Here is a 16,168-nt window from a genome sequence, read left to right on the forward strand (position 1 = left end):
TTGTGAAACATTTAGCATGTAAGCCCTGATGAGATGCATTGGATTTCAATGTACTATTTTGACAATAGTAATCATTGTCAGGGAAGCAGTGGTGAAAGTGGTATTTTCTCTTACGGTTGAATGTTTCTGCCATTTGAAAAATGTTGATGAGCCTAATAGATAAGAAAAAGCCAGCAATTGTACCTTCTGAAACATGAGTAGCTAGTTGTGAGTCCCATGTCGGGTTGATTTTTGACTACTTGTATAATGGAGCATTCTCCTTTGCTCTCCTCCCCTCATTGTCAACTGGTGCATGCAGGTTGTAGATATTGAACTCTGGCCCTCAAGTGTGAATATTTTAATTATAGCTAGTGCTCACTCCACCATATGAACACAAAATACATGCAAAGTTTGACTTTACCATTGAATTCCCACATTTTCTTGATTTGATTGTGCTCCTTGTTTGCCATTGGCAATGACTTCACAACAAAACAAATTAATTAATTGATTAATTGGTGTAGAATCTATTTCACAATTTTGAAAATCCAATGATGAAAAATTATATGACTGTAAGATATTATTAGAGGCATAGAGCTGAATTACTAATTTCGTAACATGATCTTGAAAAAAAAATAATAATTAAGTTTTTTAAGAAATTAATTTAATTAAATTTAAATAAAATTTTATTTTGTTTAAATTTAATATGGGTAGTTTTTAAATGGATCTAATTAAGTTTAATTGGGTTCTGTGGGTCTAAGAAAATCTAGTTAGAAATTTTAAATATGGCTCATTCAATTTATTTTCTAAAAATTAAAATAAGAAAATATTTCTCTCCCTCTTGGCCTCACTCTCTTCCTCAATCCCTATTGGTGCCACCCCTTTTTCCTCTCTTTGTATCGGTTAGAACACCTCACCCATATCTCTGTCTCACCCAAATTTCTCAATCCCAGTTGTTTAAGTTATCTGAACCTTATCTCACTAAAACTCCAAATCCTACCACGCTCTCTTTCTCACTCCCTATTAATGCCTTCCTTTTTTCTCTGTCTTCCTATTGGTTGAAACAGCTCACCCATATCCCAATCTCACTCAAATTCCCCAATCTCAGTTGTTTAAGTTATTTGAACTTTATCACCCTAGGACTCTGTTATGGAAAGTCAATCACTATATTATTTCTCTGTATATTTTGTATTCTGTATTCCTATTTAGGATTTCTTATTTAGGATTTCTTCCTAATTAGTAGAACACAATTATAGGAATCAATTGTATATATATACCCATGTACAGATTAATTGAAATTAAGGAAAATCATCTCTTTCTACATGGTATCAGAGTAGGTCATCTATCTAGGGTGACTATTTGTTCTCACCACCCAGCTCAGGAGAGACCTTGGCGGCCGACCAGCCGTTTCGACCCCGATCAACATCGCCGGCGTCGCCTTAACCCCCTCATTCCACCACTGTGTGCTGGTGCTTGATCCAATACACCATTAAAGGACTTTTGAGGTTTGGCTCTCAGATCCTATTTCGGTATTTGCTTGATTTGTGATTTTGGGTTATTTTGCTGCTATAAGCACTTTGGATTAGCGTTTCGATTAGTTTTCTTTGTCTCAACAAATGGCAGACAATAAGAATGTTATTTCTGATGTGATTCCGGTGATGACTAAGATCACGGAACACAAACTTAATGGTTCGAATTACCTGGAGTGGAGTAAGACTGTTAGGGTCTATTTGCGTAGCATTGATAAGGATGATCACCTTACTAAAGATCCACCCACTGATGATACACGACAAACTTAGCTAAGGGAGGATGCTCGGTTGTTTTTACAGCTTCGGAACTCGATTCATAGTGAGGTAATTAGTTTAATTAATCACTGTGAATTTGTTAAGGAATTGATGAATTACTTAGATTTTTTGTATTCTGGTAAAGGGAATATCTCCCGTATTTATGATGTTTGTAAGGCATTCTACCGTACTGAGAAAGAGGATAAGTCTCTCACGGCTTATTTTATGGATTTTAAATGGGTATATGAGGAACTTAATGTATTATTATCTTTTTGTCCTGATGTGAAAGTTCAGCAGGCCCAACGGAAACAACTGGCTGTTATGAGTTTTCTTGCAGGCCTTCCTTCAGAGTATGAGACTGCTAAATCTCGAATTCTCTCCAGTTCTGAGATTTCCTCTTTGCATGAAACGTTCACACGGGTCCTTCGTACAGAGAGTACCCAATCTTCACAGCCTGCCAATAGTGCTCTTATTAGCCGTAATCCAAATGGACAACGGGGTAATAGAAGAGGAAGTAGAGGAGGAATTACAGACAACAGAAGTAATCAGCGTAATGGAGATGCTAGTTCTAATCAGGACTCAAGAGGAGTCATTTGTTATTATTGCCATGAGCCTGGCTATACAAAATATAATTGTCCGCAACTTCAGAAGAAAAATCAGCGATCACAAATGGCAAATATGGCAGCAGAGAATTATACAGTATCTTCCTCTGAGAAAACTATTTTGGTATCTGCAGAGGATTTTGCACAATTTTCCCAGTATCAGGCATCTCTAAAGCCTACCAGTTCCCCTGTCACTGCGATCGCTGGGTCAGGTAAATCCACTACATGCCTTGTATCTTCCTCATCCAAATGGGTTATTGATTCAGTGCATGCATCACATGACAGGTAATTCTAGTCTTCTATCTGCTTTTCAGTCTAATCTCACTTCCTCTACTGTTACTTTAGCTGATGGTTCTACTTCTTGTGTCATGGGTTCTGGAACTGCGAACCCGACTTCGTCAATTTCTTTGTCTTCTGTTTTGTGTCTACCAAATTTCTCTTTTAATCTACTTTCTGTTAATAAACTTACTCGAACCTTAAATTGTTCTGTTTCCTTTTTTCCTGACCAGTGTTTGTTTCAGGATCTTATGACGAAGCAGATTATTGGTAGAGGACGCGAGTCAGGTAGTCTCTACATTCCAGAAAATCATGTATCGCAGTCGCTTGTTTGCTCTAGTACCTTAACACCTCTTGAAGATTGTAGATTAGGTCATCCTTCTTTGTCTACCATGAAGAAGTTGTGTCCTCAATTTCAATCTTTATCAGTACTAGAATGTGAGTCGTGTCAGTTTGCAAAACATCATCGTTTGCCTTCTGTGTCTAGAGTCAATAAACGGGCTTCATCCCCTTTTGAGTTAGTTCATTCTGATGTTTGGGGTCCTTCTTCTATTACTTCTAAAACTGGATTTAGTTATTTTGTTACTTTTGTTGATGATTACTCTCGTGTTACCTGGTTATATTTAATGAAGAATCGTTTTGAGTTGTTTTCTATCTTTTGTGCCTTTTGTAATGAAATCAAAACTCAATTTAATATTTCTGTGCGCATAATAAGAAGTGACAATGCCAAAGAATACTTTTTAGCACAATTTCAGTCTTATATGACACAAAATGGCATTTTTAATCAGTCTTTCTGTATGGATACCCCATCCCAAAATGGCGTGGCTGAAAGAAAAAATCGGCATCTTCTTGAGGTAACTCGTGCTCTTCTTTTTCAGATGAAAGTTCCTAAACACTTTTGGGCGGATGCAGTTTCTACGGTATATTTTTTGATCAATCGTATGTCGTCTTCTGTCCTTAATGGGGATATTCCTTATATTGCTTTGTTTCCTACAAAATTTTTGTTCCCTATTGAACCTCGTATTTTTTGTTATACCTATTTTGTGTGTGATGTTCGTCCACAGGTTACTAAATTGGATCCAAAATCTCTCAAATGTGTCTTCCTTGGATACTCTCGGCTCCAAAAAGGGTACCGTTGTTTCTCTCCTACTCTTAATCGTTATCTTGTTTCTGCAGATGTCACATTTTTTGAGTCCGCTCTATTTTTTCCTCAATCATCTGTGTATAAGAGTCAGGGGGAGGAGGATGATCTCTTAATATATAATGTCCAACCAATGTCTAGTCCTCTCCCACAGCCTGTTCTTTCTGTCTCTAGACCTATTCGACCTCCCGTTGTTCATGTTTATTCTAGGAGATTGGAGATTCCTGACTCAGATCTTCCACCAGCTACTTCGTTGGGAGATTCTGTACCTCATACTGATCATGATTCTGATCTAGACTTACCCATTGCTCTTCGTAAAGGTAAACGTTCATGTACTTACCCTATCTCTTCTTTTGTTTCTTATAATTAATTGTCTTCTTGTTCTCAGTGTTTTGTTACTTCTTTAGACTCTGTTCCTATCCCTAATACTATTAGTGAGGCACTGTCTCATCCTGGCTGGTGTGCTGCTATGAAAGAGGAAATGGAGGCTTTAGATGCTAATGGTACATGGGAACTATTGCCTTTGCCCACTAGTAAGAAAGCTATTGGTTGCAAATGGGTATTTACAGTAAAGGTAAATCCTGATAGTTCTGTGGCTAGGTTAAAAGCACGCCTTGTAGCAAAAGGATATGCTCAGACATATGGGGTTGATTACTCTGACACTTTTTCTCCTGTAGCTAAACTTACTTCTATTTTCTTGTTTATCTCTTTAGCAGCTACATATGATCCGCCCTTGCATCAATTGGATATCAAGAATGCTTTCCTTCATAGTGATCTTCAGGAGAAGGTGTATATGGAGCAACCACCTGGGTTTGTTGCTCAGAGGGAGTTGGGTAAAGTTTGTAGGCTTTGGAAGTCTCTTTATGGCTTGAAACAAAATCCTAGGGCATGGTTTGGGAGATTCAGTGAAGCAATACAGGAATTTGGTATGCAAAAGAGTAAGTGTGATTACTCAATATTTTATAGGAAATCTGAGGTTGGTTTAATTCTCCTGGTAGTCTATGTGGATGACATTGTCATCACTGGGAGTGACTCTGCAGGTATTTCATCTCTTAAAACCTTCCTCCAAACCCAGTTTCAAACAAAAGACTTGGGATTGTTAAAGTATTTCTTGGGTATCGAAGTTATGAGAAGTAAGAAGGGTATTTTCTTGTCTCAAAGAAAATATGTCCTTGATCTATTGACAGAGACATGAAAATTAGGTGCTAAGCCTTGTAGTGCACCAATGACTCTAACTTTACAACTGTTAGCAGGGGATAGTGAGTTGTTTGAAGATCCAGAGAGATACAGGAGATTAGTAGGAAAATTGAACTACCTTACAGTCACTCGTCCTGACATTGCTTATGCCGTTAGTGTGGTAATTCAGTTTATATCTTCCCCAACTGTTGCTCATTGGGAAGCCTTAGGATAAATCTTGTGTTATCTGAAGGGCGCTCCAGGAAGAGGTTTGCTATATGGTAATTATGGCCATTTGAATATTGAATGTTTTTCAGATGCCAACTGGGCTGGATCTAAGGTTGACAGGAGGTCAACTACTGGATATTACATTTTTGTTGGAGGAAATTTGGTGTCTTGGAGAAGCAAGAAGCTGAGTATAGTTTCTCGATCTAGTGCTGAATCCGAATACAGAGCTATGGCACAATCAGTATGTGAGGTAATGTGGATATTTCAATTATTAGATGAGATAGGTTTTAAGACCTCCCTGCCTGCGAAAGTGTGGTGTGATAATCAAGCTGCTCTCCATATTGCTTCTAATCCAGTGTTTCATGAGCGGACCAAACATATTGAGATTGATTGTCACTTTATTTGTGAAAAGATTCAACAATAGATCATCTCAACAGGACACATCAAAACTGGAGAGCAGTTAGGAGATATTTTCACAAAAGCTCTGAACGGAGCTAGGATTGACTACATTTGTAACAAGTTGGGCATGATTAACATCTATGCTACAACTTGAGGGGGAGTGTTATGGAAAGTCAATCACTATATTATTTCTCTGTATATTTTGTATTCTGTATTCCTATTTAGGATTTCTTATTTAGGATTTCTTCCTAATTAGTAGAACACAATTATAGGAATCAATTGTATATATATACCCTATCACACCTTCCTCCCAAAGTCTTATAAATACCCTAATGAGAAAGAAGAAAAAAGAGAAAAAAATTCAGAGCTATTTAGAGATATTTAGAGCTATTAGAGATTTAGAGAGATATTCAAAAACTTTTTTGGTTCTTTTCTTTTCTTCAAGAAGATTTTGTTGCAAGATTTTTTCTTAAATGTTAGTTTTTGCCTTTTTTTTCTAAGATCTATGCCCTGTAATATTTAATTCTATGCTTCATGCTTTCTAATTTATCTGGCATGTTCATGTAGACTATGTAATCATGTTTAATTTAAGGGGATACACAACTCTTCACACACTTAGTTTTTTATCCGTCACATTTTTATTATTTTCTTGTATCTTCTGAATCTGTAAAAATTTTAAAAAATTTATATTCATATTATGCACAAAATTCTATTAATTTTAGGCTCAAGAATCACTGAAACAGTTTTTATATTTTATAAGTTACAGCTATTTGAAATAAGAGTTCCTGCAAAATCCAATTTGCAGTATATCGAACTTGTGAATTCCATATCTCTCTTGTTTCTTAATAATTTTTTGTGAATCTGGTATTTAAAATTAATTTCAGAATCTTATAAATATTTTCCAATTGGTTTTGCATTCATATCTGTTGTGGTTAATGAGTTATGAATTTTACAAAAAAGTAGTACGATTCTATCATTTAGAAAAGTTACGATTTATATAGACCATTTAGCTAGGGTTTTGTTTCGTTTATAAATTTTATGATCTTGTATGATGTGTTGGCTATCTTCTATAATTTTTTCATGATTTTTAGGAATGTCTAACTATTTTTCAAAAATCAAATTTCTTACTACTGTCAATCTGCCATGCAGGCTTTGGATTAAGAGAGCTGGGTAGGGGGATCAGCTCCCCATATATGTATGGATATGACACGAGTGCGTGAGTGCTCCAGATTATCTTTGATGTGAATAAATGTGATTTGTTTGACTTGTATGAAATGATGCATTTCACTCATACAGATGTATTAGAATTAGATAGTTATAAAAATTGTAAGTAAAATAAATATTTACTCTCTGAGTCGAACGCTCACTCCTGTTCACCTTATACTAGAAGAGAATACCCTTTTTTAAGGGTAGCTATACTAGAGAGACAGGGATATCACTGCTATACTAGAAGAGAAGACTCTTTTTTATAAGGGTCTTCTCTTCTAGTCGAACACCTCACCCATATCTCTGTCTCTCCCTCGCAGATCATCTATTAATGTCTGTAATGTTTTGTATAATTTTGTTAACTCCTAGAATTCCACATGTGTTAGAATAGTTATTTGATTTGCATCTGTATTATAATTGTCATGTTGGATCTATAAACTTATTAAATGCATGTATGATTAGACTGGATGAGGGTGAGCTAAGCTCCCCATATTCTTATATGTTGTGTTTACAGGTCGGGTGAGTTAAAAACTTTCCGTTGTACGGTCCATATTATGGTCGGACTCTGTCTGATTGAATTCTTGAAATTAGGCTTAAAATGGGCCTTAAGATTGGGTTAAGGAATAGTTAAGCTTACTACGGGGCTTTAGGCTGACCCAGGTTCTAGTGCCAGTTCGGCCCACAGGTTGGGTCGTGACACTTTCGGATTTCATTTCAGCGGGCTTGCTCTAACTTTTACCCAAGCAGCCCTTTCGAGTTTTCTACTTAGCGAGCTCTCTTTTTTCATTTTCTTTTTTTTTTCTTGAAATTAGATAATCACTAGGGCATTCATATCAAGCACCTATTCTGTCATGCTCATAAGACATAGACTAAATCAAAATAATGTAGTTCTATTACTTAATCATTTGATATGTCCCTCAAGACACAAACATTCGCAATCATAATTAAATAAAAACTATTTCTAGTTAATGAAATAAAAACTTTTTTATTTATTCAGGTACACAATTACTTCATCTTACATTTAGTTTTGTCAAATTTTCAACCTTTCAAAGTTAGAAACAAGCTTTATAACCTGCTGAATGGCCTTTCTAAGTTTTTCATCCAGATCTTCTCTCATCTCTCCTTTTGTCTAGACCGCCTTTTGCAGGTTTTCAATCTAGCATTTTTTTTCTTTTCCTTTCTTTTCTTTTTCTTTTTTTTTTTTTGTTTCTTCTTTTTTTTCTTTGACCCTTACTTTTACCTAGACCACCTTTTATAGGTTTTCAATCTAGCGGGCCTATCTCACACAAAGTACCATTTGAGCCTGTCTAAATTGACTGATTCTTGAAATTCATTCCAGGTTTGATATTCTTATAGTGGTAGGATCTTTTTGACTATGTATGGACCATCCTAATTTAGGTTAAACTTTCTTCTTGGATCAAAAGGGATGGACCGGGCTTGTTTCAAAATCATGTCTCCCTCATTGATCTTTTTGGCTTCACCTTCTTATTAAAGGCCCTAGGTATCTTCCTCCGATAAGCTTGCATATCATACAAGGCTTACAGCCTTTTTTAATTAATCGAGGCTAGTTCTTCATATCTCTTCTGGGCCTACTCATTTTTCAGGATCTTAGCTTCTAGCATCACTCTTAAGGATTTGACTTCCTGCTGAATGGATAGCACTACTTTAGTCCCATATGCTAAAGAGAATGGGGTGGCCCCCATAAATGTTCTTGCAGTACTGCTATAACCTTAAAGAACATAAGGGAGTTTTTTTCAAGCTAATCCTTATATGTTTTGAACATTTTTTCCAAACTAGAACGTTTCTATTCATATGGAGACCACACATTCCTGCATGTACTTATTTCATTATTTGCTCAACCTATTTCTCTATCACATAGAAGAGTTTGTAGAGTTGGCCCCCAGCTAAAGTAAATTGAGCGGTTAATCTAAGAATTGTTGCTCTATCTCTTTTATTGACTAATTGCGGGTATTCTCTCATTTTCAGATACCTCATTATGTCTACATACTATTTTTCTTCACCCTCTAGGTCCACATGTACTACTACTAATCTTCATAGCATGAAGTTTTATTCCTCATTAGGATAACCAACTAAGTCAACTTTTGATCACCCTTTTCTTATAGGGACACTAGTGTGGCTTGGCAATCGATCATCTTATTCTAAGCTCGAGGCATGTGCTTTATGGTCACCTTATCAGAAATTAGCCAATAGTTTCTTTATATATCCCAAGTATGGCCTTAATTTCCCTTCCTTCAATTCCTACTCAGCTTTAATATAAGAGACCACTAGCATCAAATCTCCAATTACCTTTTTTTTTCTTTTCCCTGACATTTATCAATGCTTCTAGGCCACAAATGCAAGCCTTATATTCAGATCTGTAGGGATCTTGTGTTGTACAATATTTCGATCAATTCCCGGCATATCTTTATAAGACCAGGAAAATGCTTCTTTGTACTTTATTAATAAGGCTATAAATTTATCTCTTTCTGTTTGGGTTAAATTTTCAGCTAACTTAATATCTTTAGGATTATCTAGTGTACCCAAATTAATAGAGATTGATTTTGATGCATTAACAGAAATATATTCTAAATGATTATGAATGCCATGTATATGCCCATTAGAGTAAACACCAAACAAGCAAGCAAAAGGACTTGTCATGTTAGTAATTTTTGCCTCAAAATCTTCATCAAGTACATTAGAAATGGAAACATCAGTATCACTACTGTGAGCATTACAAAAGATAGACTCAAACTTAGGGGTATAGCTTTAGGTGCTTGACTTTCTATGCAATCCATAGATCAATGGTGCTGATTTTCTATTGTAGCTCTTTCACATGTAGTAATCCCTAATCATATGTCCAGGTGATTGCCCCCTCTTTTAAGAACTTAGGAGGCTTTGGCTCTTCTTCCTCTTCAGTTAGCTCATAGCCCAAACCATAATTAGTGATTTGTCCCTTCATCTCAGGAAAAGTTACCATGCCATCTACATATTTTCTAGGCCCATGCCAGGAAAAAACTTCATCTCTTTCTTCACAGTAGCCACTTTTGGATCTATCTAGTTTTCATAGATCCCAGCAACTTGAAAACCAAACATTGGTGGAGCTAAATCATTTACTTTCAATGCAACTATCTCCTCATTAGAATCAATCCAAACATCCAAAGGACCCTTATCAAAGTTAGAATTATCACAATGTCAACAACCATTATAGACTGAGGTTCATTGAGCTTTTGGATGGGTTAGATAAAATCAGTAATCTATCAGGGTTATTTGGGGTGGCAGAGACCATGTAGAGACCTGGTGGAGATGGAAATTTTAGTTAGGCATAGGGCTGATGTAGGTGTTTGGTTGGTTTTTTTGGGTTGGATATCTTTTTGGCATCAATTAGGTCTTAGATATCATGCTTAAGTTGGAAGCATCAGTAAATTTCATGACCGTGGGTTTGGTAAAACTGAAAATATTGGTTGATATCATAGTTTAGTGCGAGTAGATTTGGTGGTGGTCTGAGTGCTAAGAGTTGCAGGAGGTCCTAAGCTTTGAGACGCTTGAGAACTTTGGATAAGGGTTGGTTGAATTGGGAAAGTCTCCTTGATGTGCCAAATACAATTTGAACCTCAATAACTTTAATGCCACTTAATTAGCCTACCTCGAGGCCTCTTTCCAATGTTGACCACAAGTTTCTCTTCCATCTCATACAACTTGGCATTTAAGGTTTCATCAAGCATGGCCATAGTTTCTTCCATCATAAGTAGTGCATATGAAATCCTTACCAGTCTCTTCCCTTCCCTAACCCAAGTGACCTAATTGGAAGTATCTTTGGTGTGTTTCGAGGCTATCTTTGCTAAAAAAAAATTTGGATTTAAGGGCTAAACTAAACATGCTATGTACAAGAATGCAATGCATGAATAAATTTTTTTTTTTTTTTTTACCTTTACCTTTACAAAACCAAAACCGAACCATACCAATAGAACCAAAACTAGACTATATAAACTGAACTAAAATCGGACTAAAAACTGAATCAAAACTGAAAGAAAAATCCCTAGAACTAAATCCTTGCCCCCTTATACCTTCAACTCTCACATGCAGGATAAGGAAAAATTCTATCCTAGGCTATGATACACTGGACACACCAACAGGGAGTGGTCCAGGACGATCCTCTGCTCACAAACAAGGGATTTATGTTCTTAAAGTTTAATCATAAGTAAGCATCCTCTTGCTTAACACGAATTTTGAAATGGACTTGGGCCTATACACACATTGAGTTTATGCATGGACCTAGGTTCATCTCAACTACCACTAGAACTTATGGTCTCAACAGTAAGGTTATAAAATCCAGCAGAACAAAATCTACGGGGTACCTAGGGCTGAAATCTATGGCTCATGGGCTTCATCGGGTAGGAAAAGGATCACCCATGTGAGAGCTTATCCATTAAGCACAACGGCTGAAGCTGTGGCTCTTTTATATACTCGAAGGTACGGGCATGGGGTACTAGCATTTACCAATTCGTCATGGCTCGAGTAGAACTATGGTCTCCTTGGCTAATACTAACGGGACTAAAATGGTAAGGGTGATCCGTGTGATAGTGTAATGCAATGCAAAAAGTTTAACAGAGGAATAATATTAGACTAATAAAAACATATTGGAGTAACTATCCACTTAGTCTCCAGCGGAGTTGCTAAACTGTAGAGGAGGGAGGACATAAGGTGAAATATTATCCAATAGAATTATATAAAATGCACCAGGTAATACCTAGGAAAGATGGTGGAGTCACAATGGCCTCACTTAATTACTACCTCCTTAGACAGCATTTCCTAGACATGCACTTCATATAATCCTAATAGAATCAGACTACTAGCAAGTACCATCTTCCTATAACACTATCACGGTACTAAGGATTTATGCCACAAAGGCATAGATAGACAGGAGTCGCCACCCGAGTAATAACCGGGACATATTCAGTGTTTCTTCTGAGGGTCATGGATGGCAACTTACTCCTTGCAGAGTTTCCACAACTGTCATTACCATAGCCCAATGTCTAGGTTCGGGATAGTGGGTACTTAAGAGAGCTGAGTAGGGGGATTATAGACATTAGGGATTAGAATTACATTTTTAGGATAAAGTTTAATGAATGAATAATAAATAAGACTTTTAGAAACATTAGTAGATGACTGTCACTCGAATTAACGAGGCTAAACAAGGTGTAAGGGGTGCCTAACACCTTCTCTTTACGTACCTACTATCCCGAACCTAAACATTGGGCTATGGTAATGACGGTTGTGGAAACTCTGCAAAGAGTAAGTTGCCATCCATGACCCTCGGAAGAAACACTGAATATGTCCCGGTTATTATCCGGATGGCGGCTCCTGTCTATCTATGCCTTCGTGGCATAAATCCTTAGTACCGTGGTAGTGTTATGGGAAGACGGTACTTGCTAATGGTTTGATTCTATTAGGATTATATTAAGTGCTGTCTAGAAAATGCTGTCTAAGGAGGTGGTACTTAAGTGAGACCATTGTGACTCCACCATCTTTCCTGGGTATTGCCTGGTGCATTTTATATAATTCTAGTAGATGATATTTCACCTCACGCACTCCCTCCTCTACACTACGACAGTAACTTTAACCCTAAATTAGTTGAGATCCATTATGTGGATTATTTTTTCGTTGTTTGACTTTGTGACATACCAAATCTAACACTTAACTGAAACTTGAACCTAATTTTATTAACTACTTCAAAAATTTGACAGCTAGCAAGAGTGGAGTCAAAAAATTAAGTTAGTGGGTCAAAATTTTATTTAATTCAATTAAAAAATATATTATATAAAATAATGAACAAAAATATATAGTAATGAAGGCAAATTTTCTATATATAACAAGAATATAGTAAATATTAAGGAAAAGTAATTTCATAAAACAAATTTCTACTGGATCCTTAAATTTATAATTATTTTTAAAAATCTTTCTTTTTGAAAAAAACATTATATGATTGCTTTATTATTAATACTATTCAACTTATCTTTATCAATATATCACTAAAAAAATCATTAAATAATTGGTCTCAATGGATTCAGTAGTTAAATCTGCACAATTTTCATTATAAAGAAACGCTATTTCAAAACTTACAATTGCAATAGTTAATATAAAAGCTGATTTCATTAGTAAATTAATAGATAAATTAAAAAAAAATTTGGCTTAGACTAACTTTGAGTGATAAAGAAGTTTTTTTTTTAACTGACTTAAAATTTCAGATAAAATTTTTTTAATTTGTCTTTTATTTTATTTTATGATGCTTTAATTTTTATATACCTTTTTAAAAAAAAATTATATAATTACTAGGCTTTATCTTTTGAAATTTTTATCAAGCCAATGGGTCAATATTGACAGCTAGTTAATACCATTCTATATATCATAATTAAAGATTTAGATAAACTTATTCACTAATATGGAATTTAAACTCTAATAAATTTGAGTAAGCCTAAATTAAGTTTAATTTTCTAAACTATATTAAGTAAGGGGTTGATTCTTTATTCAGGTTGTAAAAAAGATTCATTCAGCTTAAGAGGTCTCATATTCAAATTCGCCATTAGCTTCTTGGTGCAGTGGCATATCTATGTAAATTATAACCAATTGAATTTCACTAATTCTCAATTTATTAAAAAAATTAATCAAATTTCGCTTTTTTAATCTGATTTCAATTTAATTAAAATTAAGTTAAATTTAAATATTTTTATAATTTAAAATTAATTATTTAAATAATTCATAGATAATTTGCTTCCTATATATTTTGATTTTTACGTGTAATTATTGTGAGAATTACTAATATACACGAAGTTCAAATTAGTGATAAATTTTTTTTTTTTTTTTTTTTTCAAATGAGTACTTATCCTATAATTAATTAGGTTGGCCTACCAGACATAAGATAACCGTTGTTGAAAGGGTGGAGAAGAAAATTTCACAATGGTCCTTAGACTTGAGGAGGGAAAACAATCATTACCATTTACCAAGTTGGCACCACAAGCCTACTTGAAACATCAAACCTCCACTTGGTTAGGATGATTGGGTGACCGTTTTGAAACTATATTATATTATTAAAAAAATAGTTTGAAATAATTATTTTATATTTTTTCAATTTATTATGATTAACTCAATAGGGTTAAATGGTGTTTATCTTAGTTTATGAGATGATAAACTAGCTTATAAGTTATTTTTATCACACGCATCAAAAGTTTATCAGTCATTTATAAATACTTTAATCAAACGTGTAACTGTTTAAAATGTTAAATATTTATAAATTCATATTAACTTATAGTTCATAAGTTAAACCGAACACTTTTATTAATCTAATTAGTAGGAATGTAAGCTCCCTTTTATGCCAAGATTTTAATTTTTTGAGAAGCACTGTAATATTATTTATCTTAAATGTACTAAGTTTACGCGGGAGAGTATGCCTTAAAATTATTTAGAAGAGGGTATAATTTCAATGCATGAAAGCTAACTCATTGGGGAATACTTTAAGTATATAAAAAAAAATATTATGATTAAAATATTTTAAATTTAAATTTAAAGCATCTTGATAAATATTTTTAAAATAATATTTTAAAAAAAATAAAAAATATTAATGACAAACAGTTAATTTAAAATATTTAGTAAACAGAATTTTTGAATTAATATTATAAAATACAGTTAAAAGTTGAAATTTTGAGTTATAAATTTTGGGCACTTGAATAATTGATTGATTGTTGACCACTAATATTTAAATATTGATGGCCAGCAACTGATCATAATTATTGAATTGAACATATAATAAATAAATTTAATTTTAAAGTTAAAATATTTTTGAAAGTGGAGGGTTGTTGTCGATGAAATTTAAATATTATTGAACTCTTAGGATGACTCTTTGGCACTTTGATTAAAACCTTAAGAAACGTACTTACCAAGATCTTTGAATATGAATTTCTCATAGCTAACATGGCAAAATTTCAAACACAACACTAACTATGAAAGTGAAACATTTAAGCAAAATTATTAATTTTCAACTCAATAATATTAAAATAGTCTACAAAATTAAAAGATTTTTGTTAAGAGTCTCACAGCTAAAAAAGTATTAGATTTAATTTATAAAAATTAACTTATGAGTAGGTAATTTGAGTTTATAAATATTTAAAATTTTAAACAGTTATGTATTTAGTTAAAATATTTATAAGTGACTGTAAACAGTTTATGTGTTTGGTAAAAAATAACTTATAAATATATTTATTATTAAAATGATTAAAAATAATATTAAATTAGATTTATGATGAAATTTTAAAAATTAAATAAGGATAATATATTTAAATATTTGGTCAAACTAATTTATAAGTATCAAAATAAAAAGTTGACCCCAACTTATAAGCAAAAAATTGTTATAAATGAAGCAACTTATAAGCTAAGATAAACACCCTCTAAGGGCTTGTTTGGTATTATTATTATTATTATGAAAATCACTGTTTTAAATATACTAGTTAGAGAGTATTAAAGAATAATTTTAAATTAATTTGATAAGTTTTAATTATAAGAATACTAAAATAACAAAATAACTTTTTTTTTAAATTGTTTTTTTAACAATATTTAAAATAATATTTTTATTCAGAAAACAGTTTTGACTTTTCTAATTTATTGACAAACAGACGCTAAAAGATTCAAAAAGCTTATAAAAATGAAGGAATAATTATCCAATTGATTAAGTCTATCTTACACTTCATAAACTCTTGTTATGATATCAGAGTAGGTCTGGCAAAAAAAAGAATACCTAAGCAAACAAAGATTTTCAACATCAAATTCTAAAATGTCACTGTCTGCATAATTCTTGAACTATTAGTATTATTGCTATTGTATATTGCAGCTTGAAATTCTAATGTTGCAGCCTGGAACATTGTTTTAAGTAGCGTGTAAACTGGTGACTGACTATTCACTCACGCCCAAATCTTAAAATAGATTTGGTCTGGTGAGACAAGAAAATCCATACCGAAGTTGGTGTTTTCAGTTTCATGCCTTTCACTGAAATTCTAAAGATTATAGGGAGAAGAGAAACCTATAATCAAATTACTATTATTATCATTTTTTTAATATATTTTTTTATTTTGGTGCAATCTACCTGAAAATAAGAAGCAATCATGTTAGAATATCTTGAAAAACTCAAAGGCATTACCATCTTTCAATTTATTTTTTTCAGAGAGTTCAGAATGAAACCAAACAATGAAACATCACACTCACTGACCCTCTTTCACCCTTTTCTCCAAAATGGAAAATCATATCTTATCAATCACTGCAAGTTCCTTACTTGGTTAGCAAACAAATTTCAAATTTCATTAGTATAAAAACCAATGATAGCAAACAAAAGAAAA

Source organism: Hevea brasiliensis, chromosome 1, assembly GCF_030052815.1.
Source record: "Hevea brasiliensis isolate MT/VB/25A 57/8 chromosome 1, ASM3005281v1, whole genome shotgun sequence".
NCBI classification, from domain to species: domain Eukaryota; kingdom Viridiplantae; phylum Streptophyta; class Magnoliopsida; order Malpighiales; family Euphorbiaceae; genus Hevea; species Hevea brasiliensis.